The sequence below is a fragment of the Tamandua tetradactyla genome, chromosome 3 (genome assembly GCF_023851605.1).
Source record: "Tamandua tetradactyla isolate mTamTet1 chromosome 3, mTamTet1.pri, whole genome shotgun sequence".
In the NCBI taxonomy this organism is placed as follows: Eukaryota; Metazoa; Chordata; class Mammalia; order Pilosa; family Myrmecophagidae; genus Tamandua; species Tamandua tetradactyla.
In genome coordinates this window covers 27,915,292-27,940,823 of record NC_135329.1, presented here as the reverse complement: position 1 = coordinate 27,940,823, position 25,532 = coordinate 27,915,292, and the positions used below count along the sequence as shown (strand labels likewise).

At 35.6% G+C, this 25,532-nt stretch overlaps 1 long non-coding RNA gene across 1 annotated transcript in view; it reads right to left on the bottom strand.

Moving 5' to 3' along the window:
• The window catches only part of LOC143676003 (uncharacterized), a 28,610-nt gene extending 19,305 nt beyond the window's left edge, over positions 1-9,305 (bottom strand). The window contains exon 1 of the long non-coding RNA XR_013171752.1: positions 9,043-9,305. This is a non-coding gene — a long non-coding RNA (uncharacterized LOC143676003). The remainder of the gene's footprint in view (positions 1-9,042) is intronic.
• Positions 9,306-25,532: the final 16,227 nt, after the last annotated feature.

Here is a 25,532-nt window from a genome sequence, read left to right as displayed (position 1 = left end):
AGGTTCCAGTTGGACATGGATTTTGGGGGGAGTGCTATTCAATTCATTACATTTGATTTCAGAATTTTATCTAACGCAGTGGCCAGTATCAGGCACAAACCAACTAGCCAATTCCAGAGATAGTTTGTACTGCCCATTGTTGGATCCAATAACTTGCATATATGCCTGTTGCAAAAAAAAAAAAAAAAAAGACAAAACAGCCTTGGAGGGGAGTTTTGCTCATTTGTTTTGTGTTGCAAAGCCCTGTCCATTTTGCTGATGCAGTATCAATTACTTAAGAAGGTCTGCTAGGAAATCTGACTTACCTGGAAACCTATTTTCAATTTATTTCTATAAACATTGATCACCCTTTCTACCTTGTTACCCTGAGTCATTCACTATTTTCCTAAGGACATCATTGTATCAGTTGGCTATGGCTCTGTTTTGAATTTAGGCAGACCTGTGCTTACCTCCTGGCTCTTAAACTTGGTGACCCTGGATAAGTCACTCAACCCCTCTAAACTTTGGTGTCCTCCTCTTTACAGTTAGGATAATAATGATACCTACACAATATGATTGTTGTGAGAATTAAAACATGCAAATAAAGGGCTTTTTTAAAGTATCATTAAATAGTAAATTTTTCATAAATGTTAACTATCGTTGTTATACTAAGTCACAAGTTCAGTATATACCACTCAGAATTTGCACATGCCATATTCTCTGAGCACAGAAATATGCAAAAATTTAAATAAATAAATCATGAATTATTTTAATAACAAATGTAAAAACAGAAATAAAAACTGTAGTTACAGACTATTTAGTAAATAAAGAAATCATGACATCAAATCTCACAGATGAGGCTTATGATAGTCAGGTTCAGGGGTCAACTTGGCCAAGTGGTGATGCCCTGTTGTTCTGTTTCTGTGGACTTAAATCATCAGTATGTGAAATTCATCTATGGCTAATTACAGTTGCAGCGGGCTGAGGGGAGTGCCTTCCACAATGAGTGAGGTTTCATTTAATTAGCTGGAAGCTTAAGAGAGCTCAGCAGCTCAGCATTCCTCATCTCAGCACTTGGCAGCTCAGCCCAGATGTTTGGAGATGCACAGAGGAACCACCCCAGGGAAAGCCGTTGGAACCCAGAAGCCAGGAGAGAAGGCCAGCAGGTGTCACTGCGTGCCTTCCCATGTAACAGCGAATCCCAAGTGAAAGCTAGCTGCCTTTACTTGCATATCCTGTGGCATTTGCAATTTTTTTTTCTATTTCCTTTGGTTTTCATCAATATAAAAATACATTTGATCTGAAATTATCAAAATATTTTTATTGTGGCTTTTAAAAAATAAGAAAATAAATGATATTCATGGATTCTATCTCCTCCTTCCATGTTATTTGGTCGCCCTGGCCATATAAGAAGGGCAGTGAGAGGATGGGTGGATGGAGAGAGGACAGAGCTTGGAAGGTAAGAGGTGTTTCCATCTAGGAAGTATCTGCTCTTTGGTGACTGGGAATCTGGTCTCTCCTTAAGGCTTGGAGTCTTGAACTACTGGACCATCTTGGTGTAGCAAGAATGGACAGTATAAGATAGAGCTAGGGACCTGGATTCAAGACCCAACTCTTAAGTTTACTAAATGTGTGATTTTAGGCATGCTTAAAACCTCTCTGGGCCTTTACTTCCTTGTCAGTAAAATGGGGAACATGATACTATTTACCTCTCAGGGTTTGAGGGGGGATTAAGTGAGAAGTGTTTTGAAAACTGCCAAATGCCATGTAAATGTTAGCCATTATCATGCAAACAATAAAACTGATCAGTGTTCTAAGTTTATTATAATTAAATCAATATAAACCCACTATATTATGGCCCTGACAGCACTGGGGGGACCTCTCTGCCCTGTGGCCCCAGTACAAGTCTTGTGTTTTCTCAACTCAGGGGTCTCTTGGAGCTCTTTGAAGTGGTGATGTTTGGGTATGTCATGATGTAAACACATAATTTTATCCACCCAGGCCTAGGAGTCTGGGCTACAAACTTAACTATGTTCTTCCTACATCTGAGTGTGTATATATTCATTGGCATTTTTTATAAAGAACCCTTCTCAAAACCTGCGGCATTGCACTTCACCTGCCCTCTCATCCCTCCACCATTTCCACCTTAGCGCACACACACACGCATGCAGGCACACATACTCACATATGCACACACACGTGCATGCACAATATGCATACACGTGCTCACACACATGCAGATGTGCACACACACACACCCTGACACTTAGGGCTCGAGTTCTCTCCACATGAGACAAGAGTGGTTGAACAAGGACTAACAATTTCTCATTTCCAGAGGAGAACCATTGATGAGAAACAGAGTCTCCAGCACTTCAAATATGGTAAGGTTTACATGGAACAATTCTCCTAGAGGCAGTCTCGCCTGTAGCTGTATTTGAGTGGTTGGTGAGGATACAACCTTCTGCCCACCTCTGCTCAAGTGTTTGGGGCAGGTTTTCTTGTCTGTCCTAGTCTGCCCTTGTGAATGCTTTGGTAATGTGCCACCCATGACTCCCCTTACCCACAAATCAGAAACATATGTTGTGGTGTCTTTTTTTTTTTTCACTTAAAATCATGAATATGGACAATTCCTAAAGATGGGAAATCGTTTTAATATTTGTATATCTCTGATCCTTAGCAGTTCTTCTCTACACACATACTAATAAATTAAATGCAGTTAGCTGAACTATACCTTTATGTGGCTACTGTATTCTTTTCAGACATGGCAAAAGTAAATTTTTTTAAAGGATCTTTATATAGATAAGAAGTCCGTTGGCATATTCTAAGACAAACCCCACAAGTAGAACAAAATTACATTGCAATTACTTGTTTTGTAAGATCTTGTGTTCAGAAATCCCTGTTTATTTCAGCTTTCACATACTGTATAATGATACACATTTAGATACCATAATTAAAACCATACACATTTAGAGACCATAATTATAGCAATGTTGCTTTCACTCGTTTATTTGCTATCCAGTTGAAAACTGGAGCTAAGTGGAGTCAGAGCCTACCAGTTCGTTCTACAAATATAGCCCAGTTAGAAATGAAACCACAGAAACAATAATGATCTCTAAAAGAAATTAAATTGCTGTAATTTCCATCCCTGGACAACTTGATGCCCACTAAGGCTGAAAGCAGATAAAAGGAAGAGTTTTCATTGCCATTCAAGGAAGTAAGGTGAATTATGTGCTTTGATTTCTTTTAAGGTACGACTCTGGTTACAATGCAAGATGGATGGACGTCAGTTTGGCTACCTTCACACATTTCACACTCTTTGTAAAAATATTTTAGGTTCAGAGAAACTCAGATTGTACCTCATCCTAAACTCTTTTTCTTTGCCTTTTTTAAATGACCAGTGTAAACACTTACATCAGATTCATTTACACTTATTCTCATCAAACTTTTCACATCTTGACTCCGGATCGACTAAAATAAAACTGAACCACTCTTGTTTGTAAAAGACACTTGGATTCCACATTCTTTCTGCAGATTCTACCAGATGTCTTCTCCTTAGAAGTATAAAGCCATGTTTTGTCAAATGTAATTGAATTTAAATACACTGGATTTTAATTCTAGCTGAAATTCATTGTCCCGCCTGAGCTCTGGGGAATTGATGGACCTAAACCTTTCCATCCTGTGTGGTTCTATGGCTCCGTAGTAATTCTACATAATAATTCAAGCCCAGTCTACTCAAAACTCATCTTCCATTCCATATCCATTTTTCTCTTTTAGTTTCCTTTTCTCAGAAAACGACACTTCCTTTCTCACATTGCCGCACCCAAAATCTGAGAGTCGTCCCTGACTTCCTTTTCACTCATCTCCTTTCTGCCTCACCAACTCCTGTTTTCCCACCAACTATTTTTTTAATATTTCTCACTGCAATAATTATTGTAGCCCGTCTAGCCATTATTTTGTGTTTATATTTGTGTAATAGCCTCCTAAAACTAATATATCTGTCCTGAGCCTTACCCCTCCTCAATCCATTGTTCACCTATGGTCAGAGAGATATTTTTAAAAGTCAGATTTGATCATTGGAATCCCCTGCTTAAAACTTTTCAAAGCTCTCCCCTTGCCTTTAGAATAGTGTTCAAATTTTTTAGCAGATTTTACTTGGCACTTCTTAATATGTGTCTACCTTCTCCTTGAGTCTTCTTCCTTTATAACCAGTCCCAGCTCTACATTGCACAAAAGTCATAGAATGTCACTCAGTTCCTCAGAAGTGTGCCGGTATATCTTTTCTCAGGGCTTCATATTAGGTGCTGCTATACTTAGACCAAACCCACATCCCTTCCCATAGTCTCTGGAAAAGCCCTTCTTATTCTTTTGTGCTTGATTTTAGTGTTAATTTCCTCTAGGACATCTTCTTAGACTAAGTTAATTATTCCTATACTGTACTAGCTAACACAGCACCCATGTCTACCTGCTTGGTTTAATTGTTTGTCCCCTGGGTTAGCCCTTTAGTGCTGCGAGGACACTGACTGAGGCTTTTTCACCTAGTTTTGAATCCACCTAGGAGGTGATGGCTACTATTTGTTTAATGAATATGAAGTGATTGAACGCTAACTATGATTTTAAATATGTTAGCATCTCAGCTTCATAGGAAACAGAGATTTAAGACTTGGTCTTGTTTAGCATAATAACAGCTATGATTTATTGCACATTTTATCATATACCAGGCACTGTTCTAAAAACAGTTCTCTGTTACATGACATTTGCATCCAAAAAATGAGCATTCTATTCAGAATTGTGCAATAAAAGTGACTTGTGGGGGGAAAAATGAGCTTGAAAGTACAGTAAAAACTTTGGTAGTGACACATTTTTAAAAAGAAAGGAACCTAATGAAACCAGTAGCACAGTTTTCGTGATGGTAAAGAAACACATAATGTTACAATAACTGTGGCACTTTATCTTAAAACAACAACAACCAAAAAGCCTGAAGTTTGCTGGTGGAAGTGGGTGTTGGCAGGGTTACAGCTTGTGAGACATTGTGAAGCGGTGGGAGGGGGATTATCTGAAATGGGACTGCAAGTTAAAACACCAGATGTGGATGTGTGTGACTCAGAACACATGGGGTGAACTGAGGTAGCTGGTAGTTATTCAAGGGGTATGTGTGTGTAAATATGTTGCATGCATGTTCTGTTTATTCTTGCCTGGTCCAGCTGAGTGCAATTTTCTGCATACATCTTGTGTTTCTCATGGATGAAATCATGCATAAGCAAATGCAAAATTTAATGCTCAAAATGTTCCCTGATACAGCAATCTCATTAGGCCAAATTCCAATTTCCAAACCAACTGTGACAGAACAAGTGACAAGTGAAATGTTTTAATTTATATCCTGATACAAAGCTAAAAGGTAGGTACTATCATTATCCCCATTTTACAGATGGGAAACTGAGGCATAGTAAGTTGAAATAACTTGCTCAAGATACACAGTTAATAATTTACAGAGTCCAGAGTAGAGCACTCTTCTACATAGCCCTTGCTCATAAATGCTCTATGACTATATCTTCTGATATTCTTTATTAGAACCCACATTTCATTTGTACTGGACAGTACTTTACATGAGTCAAGCACATTCTGATTTCTTGACAACTCACAACTAAATGAAGAACGAAGAATTCACCAAATCATTTGCATCTTTAATTATCTGGCAGTATGAGAGTTTGTGGCCCTGAACACTCACTATGTCATGGAATATGGGGGAGAGAACGTGGGTTTTATGTCAGACAGATATCACATCCTGGTTCTTTGTCAAGTAATCTTTGTGGCCAGAGCAAGTCAACTTTAATAAGTCTGTTTCCTTATGTGTAAAATGGGAGTGTTAAATAGTGGTGTAAAATGTGTTAACATGTAATAAAAGAGATATCTAGGTAAGAAAGCTAATGAGCTTTCTCCAGCCCTCTTCAACACCTTGTCAATGGCTGGAATTCTACTTTTAATAATTTATTTTCCGGTTAACAATTGCTTTCTTCATGAAATAAGGGCAGTACACTGAATTCCTAGTTATTTCCTTCATATAAAGCTTTCAAATTGCTTCCTTCCAAGAGAGGAAACTGCCCATATAGGAAGAATCCAACAAAAGAGTAGAGTGACACACAGAATTTTCTTCACTACTCTTCTGAGGGCTGGTTGTGTTTGTATTATCATATGGTACCCAATCATATGGCCTTGGCATTTGATGCTATGGTAATATAGAAACTTTTAGTTCACACAGAAGCCAAGGAATACTGGAGTTGGAGATACAATGCCAAGAAAACTAGCTTCCATATTATAGTATTCATAACTTTTCCAACACAGTTATACACCGAGTACCTCGTTTTCTTTCTGACAAGTCTTGTGAATGTAACAGATGAGGAACCTGAAGCACAGATTTTAGCTAGTGGCAGTGGCAGAACTAGACATTAGATTTCCTATGTCTAATTCCTATAGCAATTTCAATTAATCCGCAGTTTTTTCATAAAAGAATTATCTATTATTAAATCATTCACTGGTCCAAAATCTTTGCAATTATCTAAAATGGAAAAGAATTATAAGAAAGATAGGGATGCAAAGATGAGTAACACACGGCAAAGGCCTTTGGCAAGACCAGTTCTGTAACGCACTAAAGGAAAGGTCACCTTCCTCCCCAGATCAGTGGAGAGGGGAGAGGCATGGACAGGACAAGCAGAATGTGCTGGGTTAGTCGTGTTCCTGCACAGAACTTGACATTTCGGGAAAACTGAAAAGCAAGACAATAACCCAGGTCAGGAGAGGTCAGTTCCTGGGAAGGTTATCACCGCATGGAGTCAGGTCTCAGGAGGACCACTGGGTTGGGGGTGGCGAGTACAACCTGAGTCACAGAGGTATGGCAGAAGAGAGTGTATCAGAGCTTGGACAAAGGAACAAGAAGAAAAGCAGAGTTACTGGATGTTGATTTCCGTAGCACACTGTACCTCAGGGATGGCTAATTGGCCCTGATTAAGTATTAAACTGATTATCTAACTCAAAGCTTCTCAACCTTCACTGCTTGTTAAAAATCACCTAGGGAACTTTAAAAAGCAAAACATATTGTTCAGTCTCTACTTCCCAGAGATACTCATTTAACTAGTGTCAGCTAGACGTTGTTTTTCGTGTGGTTGCTTTATTCTGTTTTTGTTTAAATTTTTACAGTGTTTTAAAAATGTATATCCTAGGGTGACGATACTCGGAGCAACAGTTGAACCTGAAGGTTGGAAACACGTGGCCACAGATATGGGTAGAAGAGTGATGTGGGGGTAAGACAGACCCTCAGCACTTTCACAAGCCTCTGGACCAGCTCACCATGAGTTCTCTACTGGCCACAAAAGCCAATGGACCTATGATCAATAAGATTGCATGAGTAGAGAGGTAGTCAGAGGGCTGCCACATGAAAGTGGATTTGAAAGTATTTTTATGATCCCTTCAACCCAGATTTTATATTACAAATTGACTTAAATACTGTGCCCAAAGATTTATTCTCTGTGAACTCTAAAATGTTCTTTTCTAAGGACAAGAAAATCATCATCCGAAAATATATTAAGTAGATGCAAAGGTGTCAGATGTTTGGAAGGAGTTTAAGAATTATGACAGGAGTGGCTTCTGGTGATGGGTATAAAATACAAAAAGGATCAGAACGGAAATATTTTCTATGATGGTTAAAACGAAGAGTAAGAGTCAGGTTAAGCTCATGACCTGAGGTTAACAGAGTAACTGCCAGAGAATGTACTGTAAATTAATTAAAGCTTTCTATTTAACAAAATCAAGTGGGCAAAAAAAGAGTGTTTTACAACATGCATTTCATTTAATGCTAATTTCTTACAATTTTGTGAGAAATAAATGCTAGGTGAAATAAAATTGACAGATTTCTCTACTGTTTGAGTCTTTTCAGTCTGTATTATGAACATGATGAATCTCTAAGAAAGGGATGACAACAAACTGTGTTTCCAAAATTTATCTTGCTCTCTTTCTGTGTAGATTTGTGCTTCAAAAAACATGCTTTTAGAAATCTCAGCAAAGAGGATTGGGGCGGGGGTGGGTGGGGATATGAGACTTAATTAAATCCTTCTCTCTCAAAACTGCTCCCACCCAGTCAGTCCAGATGCTGGATTACACCCTATGCCTTATGTGCATTCTGCTCCTACTGACACGTGGACTTAAGCTTTTCATTTACTCTCTTATCAGAAAATTACTTTATGCTGTAATATAAATGAGTAAGTTATCTTCCAAAGGCAAAGAACCAACCTCTCTGCTGCTGATGAAAATAACCCAAAACATCATTCTACAATTGTGAGTTCCTGCTTGGTTAGATTCAGGCATATTTGGGTTCACTGTGGCTGTCTGGTGGGTGATTGTTGAGCTGTTACTTTTCTATAAAGTATGATACTTCCCATCTCTACTACAGTCTCTCTGCCTTTGGACAGGTGGTATGTAATTTAAAAATCACTCTGAATAGTAAAATGAAAATATGAGTTTTCTACAAAGATGAAAGGCAAACTGGGTAAATGGAAAAGCCTAGCTTGTTAGCCAGAATCTCAGCGATGCTTTCAGCTTCAAATAGAATGAACACTTTTTCACAGCAAGATATTCTTCTCTCTTCCATTTTAGTAATATGAACTTGAATTTTAAATTATCATGAAAAAAAAAAAAAACACCTACCTGTAGATGGATCCCTGGGTTCAGGCTGTATTAATTCTGCAGAAGCTGTGGTTCAGCAAGGCCCAACCACATACAGGTACAGACAGGCAAACCTCGTTTTATTGCACTTCCCTTTACTATGCTTTTCAGATACTGTGTCTTTAAAAATTGAAGGTTTGTGACAATCTGTGTCAAACAAGTCAATCAGCATCATATTTTCAATAGAATGTGCTCATGTCATGTTTCTGTGTCACATTTTGGTAATTCTTGCAATACCCCTGGTATTGCTGTGGTACTGTTGATGTGTTCCTTTAAATATAGACCATAGCATGCAATAGTAGTTTTCCCACTGTACCTCCTTATTATTGACTCTATATACAAGATTCTTACCTTTGAAGTAGTTCATGCAAGAACTTATTTGTATTTGTAGTGTTAATCAATGGAATACATGGCTCTACACAACCCCTTTCAGTCATGTTCACCTTCAATATGGCAATATTACTTATAAATCCAATAATGAACTGCCTTCACTTCTATCCATTCCCTTACATTTAAATTCAACCTCATTAGCTAACTGTTCACCCATCGCTAGCATCTGTGTATCTCTAGGTTCCCTATATTCTATATTATAAACTGAGGTCATAATAGCGAGATCTTACAGTATCTATCCCTTTGTGACTGGCTTATTTCACTCAACATTATGGCCTCACAGTTCATGCATGATGTCATATGCTTCAGGAACTCATTCCATTTTACTGCTGCATAGTATTCCATCATAGGCATATACCATATTTTGTTTATCCACTCATCAGTTGATTCTTGGATTCTTGACACTTGGATTCTTGACACTTGGATTCTTTCTATCTTTTGGTAATTGTGAATAATGCTGCTATTAACACCAGTGTGTGACACTGCTTTCAGCTTTTCTGGATATATATCAAGTAGTGGTATTTGCGGGTCAAAGGACAACTTAATATTTCATTTTCTAAGGAACCACCAAACTGTCTTCCATAGAGGCTGTACCATCACACATTGCCATAAGCACTGCATAAGTGTTCCAATTTCTCCATATCCTCTCCAACATTTGTAGTTTCCTGTTTAATAGCAGCCATTCTTACAGGTGTTGAGGTGGTATCTCATTGTAGTCTTGATCTGCATTTTCCTTATAAACTAATGAAAATGAGCATCTCTCCATGTGTTTTTTAACCATCTGTATTTGCTCCTTGAAAAAATGTCTACTCATATCTTTATCCCATTTTATAATTGGGTTGTTTGTTCTTTTGTTGTTGAGTTGTGTGATTTCTTTATATAGGTTATCAAACCTTTATCTGATATGTGATTTCCAAATATTTTCTCTCACTGAGTTGGCTGCCTCTTTACCTTCTTGACAAAGTCCTTTGAGGCACAGAAGCATTTGATTTTGAGGCGTTCTCTTTTATCAATTTTTTTCATTGCTTGTGCTTTGGGTGTAAAATTTAGAAAGCTACCTCCTATTACTAGGTCTTGAAGATATTTCCCTATATTTCCTTTTAGGAGTTTAATGGTGCTGTCTCTTATACTTAGGTATTTGATCCACTTTGATTTAATTTTTATATAGCGTGCAAGGTAAGGGTCCTCTTTCATTCTTTTGGCTATTGATATCCAGTTTTCCCAAGCCCGTTTATTGAAAAGACTATTCTGTCCCAGTTCATTGGATTTGGGGACCATGTCAAAGATAAATTGACCAGAGATTCAGCAATCTATCTCCACCCTCTTGATTTGATTCTATTGGTCAATACTTCTATCTTTGCACCAGTACCACACTGTTTTGGCCACTGTGGCTTTGTAATGAGCTTTTAAATCAGCAAGTGTTAGTCCTCCCACTTCACTCTTTTTGGGTTTTTTTTTTTTTTTTTTTTTTTTTAGCTATTTGAGGTCTCTTTCCCTCCAAATGAATTTGATAACTAGCGTTTCTATGTCTTCAAAGTAGGTTGTTGGAATTTTGATTAGTACTGCATTGAATCTGTAAATCAATTTAGGAAGAATTGACATCTTAACGACATTTAACCTTCCTATCCATGAGCATAGAGTGGCATTCTACCAATTTAGATCTTCTTTGATTTCTTTTTGTAATGTTTTGTAATTTTCTGTGTACACGTCCTTTATATCCCTTTACAGCCCTTTAAATTTATTCTTAAATACATGATTCTTTTAATTGCTATTTTGAATGGATTTCTTTCCATAATTGTCTCCTCAGGTCATTGCTTGTGTATAGAAGCATTATTGATTTGTGCTCATTAGTCTTGTATCCCACCACTTTGCTGAATTTTTTAGTTCAAGAAGCTTTCATAGATTTCTAAGGATTTTTCAAGTATAGAATCATGTCATCTGCAAATAATGAGTTTTACTTCTTCCTCTCTGATTTGGATGCTTTTTGTTTCTTTTTCCTGCCTGATTGCTCTCCCTAGAACTTCAAGTACAATTTTGAATAATAATGGTGACAGAGGACATCCTTGTCTCATTCCTGATCTTAGGGGGGAGACTTTCAGTCTCTCACCACTGAGTACAATGCTTGCTATGGGTTTTTCATATATGCCCTCTATGATATTGAGGAAGGTCCTTCAATTCCTATGTTTTGAAGTGTTTTTATCAGAAAAGTGTGCTGAATTTTGTCAAATGCTTTCTTGCATCAGTTGAGATGATCATGTGATTTTTTTCCCCTTTCAATTTGTTAATGTACTGTTTTACATGGATTGATCATCTTGTGTTGAACTATCCTTGCATTCCTGGTATAAACCCCACTTGGTCATGGTGCATAATTGTTTTATAAAGTGTCGTTAGATTTGACTTGCTAGTATTTTGTCAAAAATTTTTGCATCTATATTCATTAGAGAGATAGGCCTGTAGTTTCCCTTTCCTGTAGTATCTTTACCTGGTCTTGGTATTAGAGTGATGTTAGCTTCATAAAATGAGTTAAGTAGTGTTCCTTTTTCCTCAATTTTTTTGAACAGCTTGAGTAGGATGGGTGTTAGTTCTTTCTGTAATGTCTGTTAATATTTCCCTGTGAAGTCATCTGGTCCTGGGCTTTTCTTTGTGGAAAGATTTTTGATGGCTTATTTAATCTCTTTACTTGTGATTTGTTTAGATATTCTATTTCTTCTCAAATCAGTGTAGCTTGTAAATGTGTTTCAAGAAATTTGTCCACTTCATCTAAGTTGTCTAATTTGTTGGCATATAGTTGCTCATAGTATCCTCTTATGATTTTTTTTTAATTTTTTCAGTGTCTGTGGTAATGACCCCCCTCTCAATTCTGATTGTGTTTATTTGTATACTCTCTCTTTTTTTTCATTTGTCAGCCTAGCTAGCTGTCCATCGATTTTACTGATTTTCTCAAAGAACCAATTTTTGGGTTGATTCTTTCTTTCTTTTTTTTTTTGTTCTCCAATTCATTTATTTCTGCCACAATCTTTGTTATTTCTCTTCTTTAATTTGCTGTGGAGTTAGTTTGCTGTTCTTTTTCTAGTTCTTCTAAGTGAACAGTTAATTCCTCGATTTTTGCTCTTTCTTCTTTGTTAATATAGACATTTAGGGTGATAAATTTCTCTCACCACTGCCTTTGCTGCACCCTGTAAGTTCTGATATTTTGTATTCTCATTTTAATTCATCTCCACATATTTACTCAATTTCTCTAGCAATTTCTTCTTTGACCCACTAATTGTTTAAGAGTGCATTATTTAATCTCCATATACTTGTGAAAATTCTGGTTCTTTGGTGTTTATTGATTTCCAGCTTCATTGTGTTGTGATCAGAGAAAGTGGTTTAAATAATTTCAATCTTTTTAATTTTATGAAGACCTGTTTTGTGCCCCAGCATATGATCTATCCTGGAGAAAGTTCCATGAACACTAGAATATATACCCTGGTGTTTTGGGGTGTAAGGACCTATATATGTCTGTTAGGTCTAATTCATTTATCAAATTGTTTAAGTTCTCTATTTCCTGGTTGATACTGTTTCGTTTTTCTATCTCTTGAGGAGAGTAGTGTATTGAAGTCTCCCGCTATTTTTGCTGAAACATCTATTGCTCCCTTCAGTTTTGCCAATGTTTGCCTCATATATTTTGGAGCTCCTTGATTGGGAGATAAACATTTATGATTGTTATTTATTGTGGTGAATTGTTCCTTTTATTAATATGTAGTGTTCTTCTTTGTCTCTTATGATATTTTACACTTAAAGTCTATCTTGTCTGATATTAGTATAGCTACTCCTGCTTTCTTAGGCTTACAGCTTGCATGGAACATCTTTTTTCCATCCTTTCACTTTCTATCTATTTGTATCCTTGGGTCTAAGTCTCTTATAAGCAGCATATAGATGGATCATATTTTTAAATCCATTCTGCCTATCTGTATCTTTTAATTGCTAGTATCCAAACTTATTTCTGTAAAGGCATTTCTTGAATCTACTGTCTTATCCATTGGTTTTTATTTGTCAGATCTATATATTCTTTTCCCTCTTTCTCTTTCTGTCTTTCAAGGTATCCTTACTGGTACTCTTCAATTCTGTGCCCCCCACCCACCCAGAACTTCTTCTCCTGTCTTCTTGTTTTTAGCCAACAGAACTCCCGTTAGTCTTTCTTGTTGAACTGGTCACTCATTGACAAATTCTTTCAGCCTTTGTTTGTCTGTGAAAATTTTAATCTCTCCCTCACTTTTCAAGGACAACTTGGCTGGTTAAAGAATTCTTGGCTGGAAGTCTCTCTCTTTCAGGATCTTAAGTACATCATACCACTGCCTCCTCATGTCATACTGCCTGTTCAGTAATCCAAACTCAGTCTTACATGTTTCTCTTATATGTTATAAGTCATTTTTCTCTTGCCCCTTTCAGAACTTTCTTCTGCTCTTCAACATTTGACAAACTGATTAGTATGTGTCTCGGAGTAGATCTATTTGGATTTATCCAATTTGGGGTTCATTGGACTTTTTATTTGCATATTTATGTACTTTATAAGGATTGGGAAAATTTCCCCCATTATCTCCTCAACTGCTCTTCCTAAACCTTTACTCTTCTCTTGTTCTTCTGGGACATTGATGATTCTCATAATTGTTTTCTTCATGTTGTCCATAATTTCCCTGAGATCAAATTCAAAATTTTTCTCTCTTTCACCATTTGTTCTTTTATGCATTCAAATTCAATTATCCTGTCTTCTAGTTTGCTTATTCTTTCTCCTGCCTCTTTACATCATTAGCCAACCCATTTAATTTATTCAGGAGAGTTGTATGAAAATCTTTGATTAGGTATTCCAAAGTCTGTGTCTTCTCTGGTGTTTAATTTGGTGATTTGGCTGTGTCATGTCTGTCTGTATCTTCATATACTTTAAATTTATTTACTGTTAAATTCAAGGCATTTGATTATCCTGATAGGGTTCTTTTGAAAGTTGATTTCTCTCAGTCATCTAAGGTTTTGCATTTGATTGGGTTTGTATTGAAGATCTTCTTTTGCATTTGATTTGTCAGTAATTCTCCCCCAAATCAAGGCCCAGACCTAATGCAGGGGATGCAACTCTACTTGAGAATCTGTTTGAAGCCTGTTCTCTGTATCCCCATTACTTATTTTTTTCATCCAAGACCTCCCTATACAATGTAGAAGATCCTCTCAGGTTGTTCACACCCTGAACTTCTGTCCCAGTCATTTTTCTGTCATTTATCTAATTGTTCCTTGGTGCAGGAGAGAACTCAGCCTATCCTATTCTGCCATCTTCCTGAAAGTCTCATGTCTTCTTATTTAAGAAAAACATTTCATAAGGGTGTAGCTGCCACAGATAATGATACCTCTGATGGATCTAAGACAAGTAAATTAAAGACCTTCGGGAAAGGATTCACCATTCTGAATGCCATGATAGACATTCTTGATTCATGGGAAAGGTCAAAATATCAACATTAACAGGGGTTTGGAAGAAACTGATTCCACCCTCAGGGATAAGTTTGAGAGGTTCAAGACTTCACTGGAGGAAGTAACTACATATGTGGTAGAAATAGCGTGAGAACTAGAATTAGAAGTGGAGCTGAAGATGTGGCTGAATTGCTGTACTCTCATAATGAAATTTGAACAGATGAGAAGCTGCTTTTTGTAGATGAAAAACCAAAATAGATTTTTGAGATGGAATCTACTTCTGTTGAAGATACTGTGAACATTGGTGAAATGACAACAAAAGATTTAGACTACTATATAAACTTAGTTGTTAAAGCAGCAGCAGGATATGAGAAGATTGACTCCAATTTTGAAAGATGTTCTATTATGTGTAAAATGCTTTCAAACAGCATCATATGCTACAAAGAAATCTTTCATGGAAGGACGAGTCAATTGATGTAGCAAACTTCATTGTTGTCTTATTTTAAGAAATTGCCACAGCTATATCAACCTTCAGCAGCCACCAGCCTGGTCTTTCAACTGCCATCAACATGGATGCAAAACCCTCTAATAGCAAAAAGATGATGGTTGGATTTTTTAGCAATAAAATATTTTTATATTAAGGTATGTACATTGGTTTTTTAGACATAATGCTAATGCACACTTAATATACTATAGTATAGTGTAAACATTACTTTTATATTTACTGGGAAACAAAAAAAAAATCTGTATGACTCGCCTTATTGCAATATTCATTTTATTGTGGTGGTCTTGAACCAAACAAACCTGCAATCTCTCCAAGATTTGTCTATACAGACCTCAGGGTAAGAAAACTTTCTTTTCTTCTTTGCAATCATATGACTGCTGGATTGACCAAAAACTATCAAAGAAAAGAAAGCTTCTCATTTCTTTACAGTGGAAAGGAAATTTTAGAGTAGAAAGTAACCATTTAACTATTACTTCTCATTAAAGTCCTAGAGGAGACTCCTGTGAGGAAGAGAGTACAGATTTCAGCCACCATTTAATTTACTCTTTCCTGTAGCTCTACAGGAAAAGTAGACCTCTCCAAGGCAAGGGAATAATTCCTGGCAGCCAAGCTGGAGGAAGAATTTTGAAAGCCCTCTTAATCAGCTGTAATGATCTGTCAAGATTGGTCCTGAGGTCACTAAAGAAGCTATAAAAATGCAATTAAATAAATATACAAAAAGAAACTAGTGAAATAGAAAACAGGAAGTCAGTAAAATTGACAAATACATCCAAGCACTCATTCTTTGAAGAAGCCAATAAACAGACAAAGAGTGAAGTTAATCAAGGTCTCTGATGAAATGTCATCTTCTCAGATAAGACTTCTCTACCTGCCCTAAAGTAATTCTGCCTGTTTTTTTCACTCTCTTATCTCTTTGCTTTGCTTTGTTTTCTTCATGGCACTAAAATTGCATTGCATATCTATTTGTTTGCTTTTAAATTGGCTGCCACACTGTAATGTGGTCTCCAAAATGCAAGGGTATTTTCCTGTTTCATTCACAAAGATACCTTCAGCACCTAGTAAAGTGAGTGGAATATAGTAGAAGTTCAATAAACATTGTTGGCCGGATGGATAATAAACAAGAACAAGAGAAAAAAGCATGCTCAACAGTAAATATGAGAAAAACATATAATTTGGAAAAACTGGATAAATATGTTAAAAACAATAACTTCATATGTAAATTACACTCTAGATCAATAAGTCCAAAATTAACTAAAGATGAAAATGTAAAAAAGTAAACCTAGAACAAATTATATGTGACCACATAATTTTGGATCTTGCATTATATAAAATAATAGAAATGACCTCAGAGCAAGCATCAAAGAAATGACTGGTCATCATGAATGCCTTAAAATAAAAAGAAAATAAACATTTAGAAACAAATACATTGGGATTAGCATTTACTCTAAACCAAGGATTAACATTCCAGATAAAGACCAGCATCTCTTTCAAAATAGGTAAAATTAAAACGCTTGTTAGCAAAAAAAAAAAAAAAATGTAAGTTTTTATTCACTGGTCAAATGAACAACTGATAGCAGCTAATATTCAGTCTCAGTGAAGAGGCAGAGAAAGAGAAACTCCAACACTGATGATTATATGATAAATTGATAGAGTCTAATATGGGAAATCAATTAATATGAGTTTTCTTGGTCCAGGAGTAGTCTTAGTCCACAGTTCCATTCTAGGTCCTTGCAGGGAAATTTACCCTGCAGTTATTTTCCAGCTGAAATGAACATTTTGAGTATCTACTCCCTCTCTTTTCCAATAAGATCATCAAGGGGCATGTCTTAATCAATGAAAAGAATTATATGATTGGATGGGAAGGTGAATGAAGACTAGAAAGGGAAGGTTTTGGTCCATTTCAAATTAGTCTTAATAAAGCACATGCTTCCCCAGATGAGCATAGAAAAAGTCAAAATTATTCTCTTCATCTCACACATTCTCACGAACATCCAAAGCATTGTATAACTAGAGAGAAGGTTATAACTTCTAATATCTGTTTTAAAATAAGACAAGTTGGAGGGAAAGATTTGATTCTTTCAATTCTATGTGGCTGTTATAGCCTCAGCCTGAAACCACTATTTCTTTCATTAATGAATACTGCCTACTTGAGCCAGCTGCCTATCATAGAAGCAACACTGCCAGGCTTCTTAGTTATAGTCATTCCTTCATTCCCTTACTGGAAATATATATATATTTTTTAATAAGAGGAAATACTGTATTTTTACAAATAATATGGGACTATGGATTTCAAGGCTGTTATCCAGTTTCCAATCCTCCATCCACATCCTTAATCTGTAGGGTACGAGTAACAAGGACCCTGAGAAGAGCCAATGTAAGGAAATTGGTGCAAGAAAATGTAATCATCCAGAAATAGTGATGATGCCTTGGACAATATGATCAAGGGTGACTCTGCGGGTTACCAATGCTTTCAACCCCTAGTAACTGTCCTTTTCCAGAAAAATGGAATCTGATGTCTATATTACTAAGCATCCTTCTTGAAGGCAAGGTACAAATTGGAATCAACCTGGGAGAGTGGTAGGAATGTGTGCCCTACAGACTATGTAAATGATCAATTTGGACTTGTACTCAGTTTTTACATGGGCCAAATGTACACCTTAGCCATATCATTGGCCACTTTTGGGTTCAATGCTCCTTATCAGTAAAATAAAAATAATAATACGTATATTGCTATAAGATTAGATATGAAGCTCACTAAATGCCCAGATGCCACTTTTTGAAGACACTTTTGTTAACACTAATGGACAAGGATTTGGGCCATATCATCACTCTGTGGGTCCCAGGCACAGGCTAACTTGGTTGATTTTCACTGTCTTCACCTGAATTTTCTTAGATGCTGGGCCCTGGGATTTATCCTTCTCAGAAGAGTGAGACAACACTGAGGGGCAGAATAGTAGCCATTCTAATGAGTCCTTGCCTAGATCCAAACTTTACCTGGACCACCCCTGGGTAGATAGTGTCTGTCCTTTCCCTGACTCTTCATCCAACTCACATGCACCTTGGACTCTGGTTCTCATGCTAATTCCTGCTCAAGTTTGGGAAGACCCATTGTGCTGGTTTGAAAGGATGTATGTCCCCTAGAAAAGCCATGCTTTAATCAAAATCTCATTTCATAAAAGTAGAATAATCCCTATCAATACTGTGAAACTGTAATCAGATCATCTCCCTGGATGATGTGACTTAGTCAACAGTGGTTGTTAAGCTGGATTAGGTGACGACATGTCTCCACCCATTTGGGTGGGTCTTGAGAAGTTTCTGGAGTCCTATAAAAGAGGAAACACTTTGGAGAATGGGAGATTCAGAGAGAGCAGAGCAGAACGACATAGCCACGAGAAGCAGAGTCCACCAGCCAGCGACCTTTGGAGATGAAGAAGGAAAATGCCTCTGGGGAGCTTCATGAAACCGGAAGCCAGGAGAGAAAGCTAGTAGATGATGCCATGTTCACCATATGTCCTTCCAGATGAGAGACAAGCCCTGACTCTGTTCACCAAGTGCCTTCTCACTTAAGAGAGAAACCCGGAACTTCATCAGCCTTCCTGAACCAAGGTATCTTTCCCTGGATGGATACCTTTGATTGGACATTTCTATAGACTTGAGCAACTTATTAATTTCCCCTTTTTAAAAGCCATTCCATTTCTGTTATATTGCATTTGGGCAGCTAGCAAACTAGAACACCCATTAACTAGGTTCTTCTGTCTAACATCCACCTTATTCTAGAAACTCTTCAAAGCTTTTTACAAGATATGGAAAATATAACAAGGTGACAAATGCTTGAAGAATCTGTAAAAGGAGATAAAAATGTAAGGTGGGTGCCATAAAGTTAAGAATGTAGCTAAGAAAAAAAAACTGACCTTCACTTATGTAAGCACGGGGCACATATTTAAGTCTAAGCTTTATAACAGTCAGTGTGGAAAGAGAAATCAGATTCTTTACACATTTTGCAGTTTCTACAAGATAGCAAAAGCCTATTGCTCAAGGTAAATTTATTTATTCTGAGAAAGGCCAGATGAGAATTCCTCCCAGGAACATTATAAAGAGAATACTATGAAAAATAAGGACAACTTAACTGCACACATCTGTCTGGAAGATTAATATAAGAAATCATATAAAATATATGAAAATGGTTGACAAAATTTCTGACATATTTCATCTCAATTTGTAAGTACACAACATTCACACATGTTCCTGAAAGCTTGGAAAACATGCATATTTCTTTCATATAAGAAGCCTATTTTGAGGAGTCAGAGTAAACGTTCCCCTATGAAAGAGAGGGAAAAAAATGTGAGAAACTTTAATAAAATGTATAATGTGGAGTTCCACCAAAGGTTAATTAGGAGAAGGAGCATAAGTGAATAACGAGTGTAAACATGTTACAAATATGATTGTTCAATTGAATATTTCATTGAAGGTAGATTGTGTACTGCAAAATGGCAAGAATGAATTCAAAGATAAGCTCAAGACTTTCTCTGAGGACTCTGAAGCAATGCAGAAAGAGAAGAACCAGGGACAAGATAAGATTCATAGATGGAAGATATAGAAGATTTATTGTTTGCATAATAAATAGTTCAGAAAGGTGAAATAGAGTAAACAGCAGAAAAGATACAAATTGTAAAAAAATAATCCCTGAATTAAAGTCAGATTTGAATTTTGGATGGATGAAGCTCATCAGTTTGGGACAAATTAATGCTAAGGAGCTATAATAGATAGCTCATGGTGTCACTTTTTAAATTTCATGAACTGGGGAAAACTTCCACAACTATTAAAGCCAAAGCCAAAACTAACCAATCCTCTGCCTGGCCCCCTATATTTCTCCCTTCAAAATGCTTCTCAGGTTTATCCCCTTTGGTATATCTAAATATCATGTGTCTCTTGTTGGGTGTCCTCAACTGCTTCACAGTAAAGATTTATAGTTTACTTCATAAAGATCTTTCGTATTTCATGCTAGCCTTATTCAATTTTTTTGTTATTGGTATGTCAGCAATATTCTCTTAGTCCTTTGTCCTTGCATTTAAATAATAGCTTGCTACATGGTCATTTCTTGACTCCCATTCCCCTCAATTTTGGTATATGTTATCGTTTCTTCTGTTGTGCTTCAGAGAAGACATTTGGTGTCAGTCTCTTTGCCTGACAGTCCTTTTATTATTTTTTTTTTGTAGGCTCTATGGGTTTCATTCTTTATCTACATGACTATCCCATTATTGCAGCACCATTTGTTGAATTTTTTTGTGGCTGCTGTTTTCATTGCTGCTGCTTTCAGGAAGTGCATGGGCCAGGAGTTGAACCCAGGTCTCCCACATGGCAGGCGAGAATTCTACCACTGTATTGTAGAGGAATGGGGAAAAATTATCACTGAAACAGAAGAGCTCTCTTAAAATTTCGTATGTGCTTATGTATGAGTGTGTGTGTATATGTGTAGAGATTTAGGGCTTATTAAAGGTGGCATTTTGAATCATCAAGATAAAGATAGACTATTCAATCATTTGTGAGGCTTTAATTTTCCAAAAAAGTGAAGTTATATTCTACATGAAAATCTTAATCTCATATTATATACAAAACTTCCAGATGACAAGTATAAAATATATTTTTTTAAAAAGAAGATAGGATAATATTTGTATAATTTCAATGGGAAATGGATCCCTAAAGAGAGATATAAAACCCAAAAGCCATTATGAAAGACATTGCCTTATATAGTATTTCTAAATGTCTATATTTAAAGCCACAGATTTGGAGAAAATATTTGCTAACTACATGTTCAACAAAAGGTTTGTATCCAGAATATGTAAAGAACACTCAAAACTCAACCATATAAAAGCAAACAATCCAATAAGAAAATGGCAATGACATGAACAAATAGTCACTGAAGAGAAAAAACAAATTGCAAATAAACACACAAAAAAAGATGTTCAACATCGTTAGCCATTAGAGGAATGCAAGTTAAGACCACAAGAAGACATTACCTCATACCTATCAGAATAACTAAAATAAAAAATAGTGATAACACTAAATGCTAGTGAGGATACAGAGAGACTTGATCACTCACTCACTGCTGATAAGAATATAAAATGGTATAAGCACTGTGGAAAACAGTGCCATTTCTTATAAAACTAAATACATACTTACCATATGACTCAACAATTGCATACCTGAGCATTTATCCCACAGAAAAGAAATCTTATGTTTATACAAAAACCTGTACAAGAATGCTTATAGCAACTTTATTTGCAATAGCAAAAACTGGAAGCAACCCATACATTCTCCACTGGATGGATAGTTAAACAAATTGCAGAATATCCGCTCAATGGATGAAAATATAATAATATACGTAGCATGCTATAATGAGTTATTACACCTAATTAGAGCGAACTTTTTCACATCAATAAGACAAAAAAATTAAAAATCAGTAAATATATAATCTAATATCCAGGAGAAGAAATTTATAGTCAGTACACATATAAAAGTATTTCTTTACTGGGACTAAGGTCAAAGCAAATTAAAATAACCAGTAATAAAATCTAGTGATTTTCAGGTTATGGATGTATAAATTGATAAAAGCATTTTCAAAGGGAAGCATCAATAAAATTTATTGATATCTACTCTTTCACTCAGCAATTTCATCTCCAGGAATCCATCCTACAGGAGTACTTACATATGTTCATTTAGATGTATGTACAGGAACAGTCACTGGAACATTGCTCATAAAAGAGCAAAATTAGAAACAATCCAAATGTCACTCAACAGAGCAGTGATTTAATGCAGTATAAGTAATCTCAGGGATACAAACAGTCTAGTTAAAAGGATGACATAGACCATCATTTTTGTTTGATAGGCAAACCTTTCCTGTGGCCTCAGAGAAAAGCACAAGGCCCAGGTCTGCTGGGTCAGAGAACTCCTTTTCCTCTCCCATAGTGATTGATTAAGGAATAAACAGTGCATGCCCCTAATGTGGATAATCAGAACCTTCCAAAAACCCTCCTGTAAGAATTATCTTGGGGTGGGGTGAAGGGTGAGTTGGGGAGGGGCAGAGAGAGAATAGCAAGGATTTTTTCTTTCAGGTAGCTAAAGTGAAAAGATGAGTGCCTTTTGGTTGATTCTGCCCAGCACTTCAGAGAGTGCCTGCCTGACAGATGTGGAGGGATCGAGAGAAGTATGGAAGGGAGGAGGGCAGTGGAAGGGAGATAGAGAGAGCCAGGGAGCCTAAGGCTCTGGATGCCTAAAGTCCCATTTGCTTCTGACAACCTAGCAAGTTAATAATTTTTTTATGATTGTTATTACATTACTATTATTATTAAACCACTTAGAATTGGGTTTCTGTGTCTTAAAACTGAAAGAGTCCTGCTATATACAGTTATAATAAATTTCAAAATGTAGAAATTTTACAGAGCATGGCCTCTTGATCAAAATTCAATATAAGCAGCTGGTGATAATAAATAGTTTAGAAAGAAAAAAAGAAACCTCTACTTCAATATTAAAATTTATCATCAAAAATATTTTCAGACCAAAAGGAAATCAAATTAGTAATTGCAGTCTTTTCAAATATCTAAAATTTAAAGTGCAAAACTAAATGTTGCTAAACATATAGGTTTTAAACAAAGAGGACATTCTTGACTTCCACAAATTTCATTATTAAACTGAGAAGAATGAAGGTAGATAAACATTTAACTCCAGAAACTAGAAAAAGAATGACAAAATAAGTATATAAGGATGGGCTAAACCTAAGCAGGGGGAAGAAATTAACATTGGAGATTGCAGGCATAGCGAATTCTAAATCACAATAACAAAAGAAAATGATAATTAAACTCAGGGTTTTATTAGCAGATATCAGTAAAATGAGTGAATCATCTAGCAAGGCTAATTTAGGAGTAAAAAAGACAATAAACATGGTAAAGGAATAAGAATGAGAAATGTTTACCCTTGATATTAATTTAATTATAAAACAATAGTAAGCATAAAATAACTCAAAGCTAATACTCTGAAAAAATAAATTATAAAAATTGAGCACAGAAAAAAGAAAGCCTCATAAATAAATAATTGTGGGAGAATTAAAAGGTATTCAACAACTATTCTGAAGAAGTCCAGGATCTTGTGGCTTTTTCATTTTTAGATTACTTAAATTGATTCAGAGCTTGGAAAAGATGGAAATTTTCCTAGTTTGTTTATGAGGTAAATATAATCCTCATAGCAAAACCTGACAAAGATAGTCCAAAAAAGAAATCTTCAGGCTAATTGCACTTATAAAGAGAGAAAAATTCTAAAGCCATTATAGGGCAATTGAAACTAGCAATATATTAAAAGTACCACTGCAAAAAGAGTAGAGCCCATTATAGGAATATGAAGTTATTAGTAGATTTTTATGTTTTTCAGCAAGTCTAAGATGCTGTTGTAGGTTAACTACACCATTATTTTATGTATCACTAAGAAAAAAATGTTTCCAGTTCAACTAGGGTACATGCTTTCTTAACACTCTTTATGAAACACATACTAACTTCCAAAGTGTTACAATGCAAATAAAAACCAAAAAACATGTAACATGTTAAGACTGATGAAAACTATAAAATAATTTAAAATGTTGGTCAAAGGGAAAATACGTGTTCTCAACTGGGTGTGAAAAGCATTGAATAAAATTCAATATTCATTCTCATTTTAAAAGACTTCTTAGTAAACTAGAATATCCTTCTTGTATAATGAAGAACATTTATTTCAAATCAATAGTGAATATACTATTAGTGTTGAGTAACAGAATTAAGTCTAATGAAAGTTAGGGATAGGGCAATACAGCCACTGCAATGTTTAATGTTATGCTTAAATATCTATTTCATGCAATTCAGCAAAAGTAAGAATTTAGACAAAATATCACTATTTCTAGATTACATGATTATCTATCTGAAAAAGCTATGGAAAACAACTGTGTATCTGTTGGAGCTAGCAAGCCACTTATAAGACAAAGATCTCGCTTACCAACACTAATGAGTTAGAAAATATAAAGAATAATTTGCAATAGATACATGAAACATAAAATACCTGGAATAGGGTGGCTCAGCAGGGAGAGTTTTCGCCTGCCATGCTGAAGATTGGGTTCGTTTCCCAGTGCCTGCCCTTGTAATAAATAGATAGTTAGATTAATTAATTAATTAATTAATTAAAATTTAAAAATAAATCAATAAATAAAATACCTAGAATAAACTCAAATAGCATGTTGAAAACTAAAACCTTTAGAGGACATAAATGAAAAGTTGAATAAATGGCAAGTCATTATATTCTTTAACAGAAAATATTTTAAAGATATAAAATCCCCCCACATTAATAATTTAATGGAATTCTATTTTTTAAAATCTCAACTGTATTTTTGTAACTTAGAAAAGTAGTGTTAAAATTTATTTTCTCAGAAAAAAACATCCTGGCAAAAGATAGCCAAGAATTTTTTTATTTGATTAATATGATATTTTAAATTCTGTGAGGGATAGATTACTCAAAGTATATTGCTGGGATACTGATTGACCTTTTAGAGGGGAAGTTAGCATCTTCATCACATCAGGTATTACAATATACCCTAAATGGATTATATATGTAGATACAGAATTATAGAGTAGAAATCTGATAGGTTTGACTTCATACCAGTTAGAACCATCTACATATGAAAGCACCATACATAGAATAAGTCAAATATGTAAACAGAAAATTCTATTTATAACATGAATGATTGATAAATAGTAACTGTCCTTAGTATATTAGGCATACATGAGAAAAAGAAGATTATTCTTAGAGAAATAGACAGGAAACATGAACAGGCAATCCATAAAAAAAGAAAGAGAAAATATATTATGAAAAAAGATTTCCCTTACTTAAAATCAAATTTAAAACTAATATTTATCATTTTACCTATTACAGTGGCATATTCTTATCAATGGATAATAAAGATTAGAAAAATAAGTTATTCCTATTTACTCTTGGTGGGAATGTAAATTTAAACAATATTTCTGGAAGGCAATCTTGGACATTATACCTAAAGTACAATCCATAAAAGAAAAAAGTGATAAATAAGACTTCATCAAAATTTAAAAACCTTTCTAAGACAATGAAAAGAAAACATTTTCAAACCACACATTTGACAAAGAACTTAACTAGAGTACATAAAGCACTCTCAAGCTCAACATTAAAAAAACAAAAATCCAATTAGAAAATGGGCAGAAGATATGTATAGACATTTTACTGGAAAAGATAGATAGATGGAAGTAAACACATGAAAAGATGTTCCACACCATTAGCCAGTAGGGAAATTCAAATTAAGACCACAATGAGATGTCATTACATACCTATGAGAATTGCTAAAATATGCAGTGCAAGGGTAGTTCAGTGGTAGGATTCTTGCCTCCCATGCGGGAAACCCAGGTTTGATTCCCAGACCCTGCTCTTGACAAAAAAATAAAAAATAAAAAGAATTGCTAAAATAATA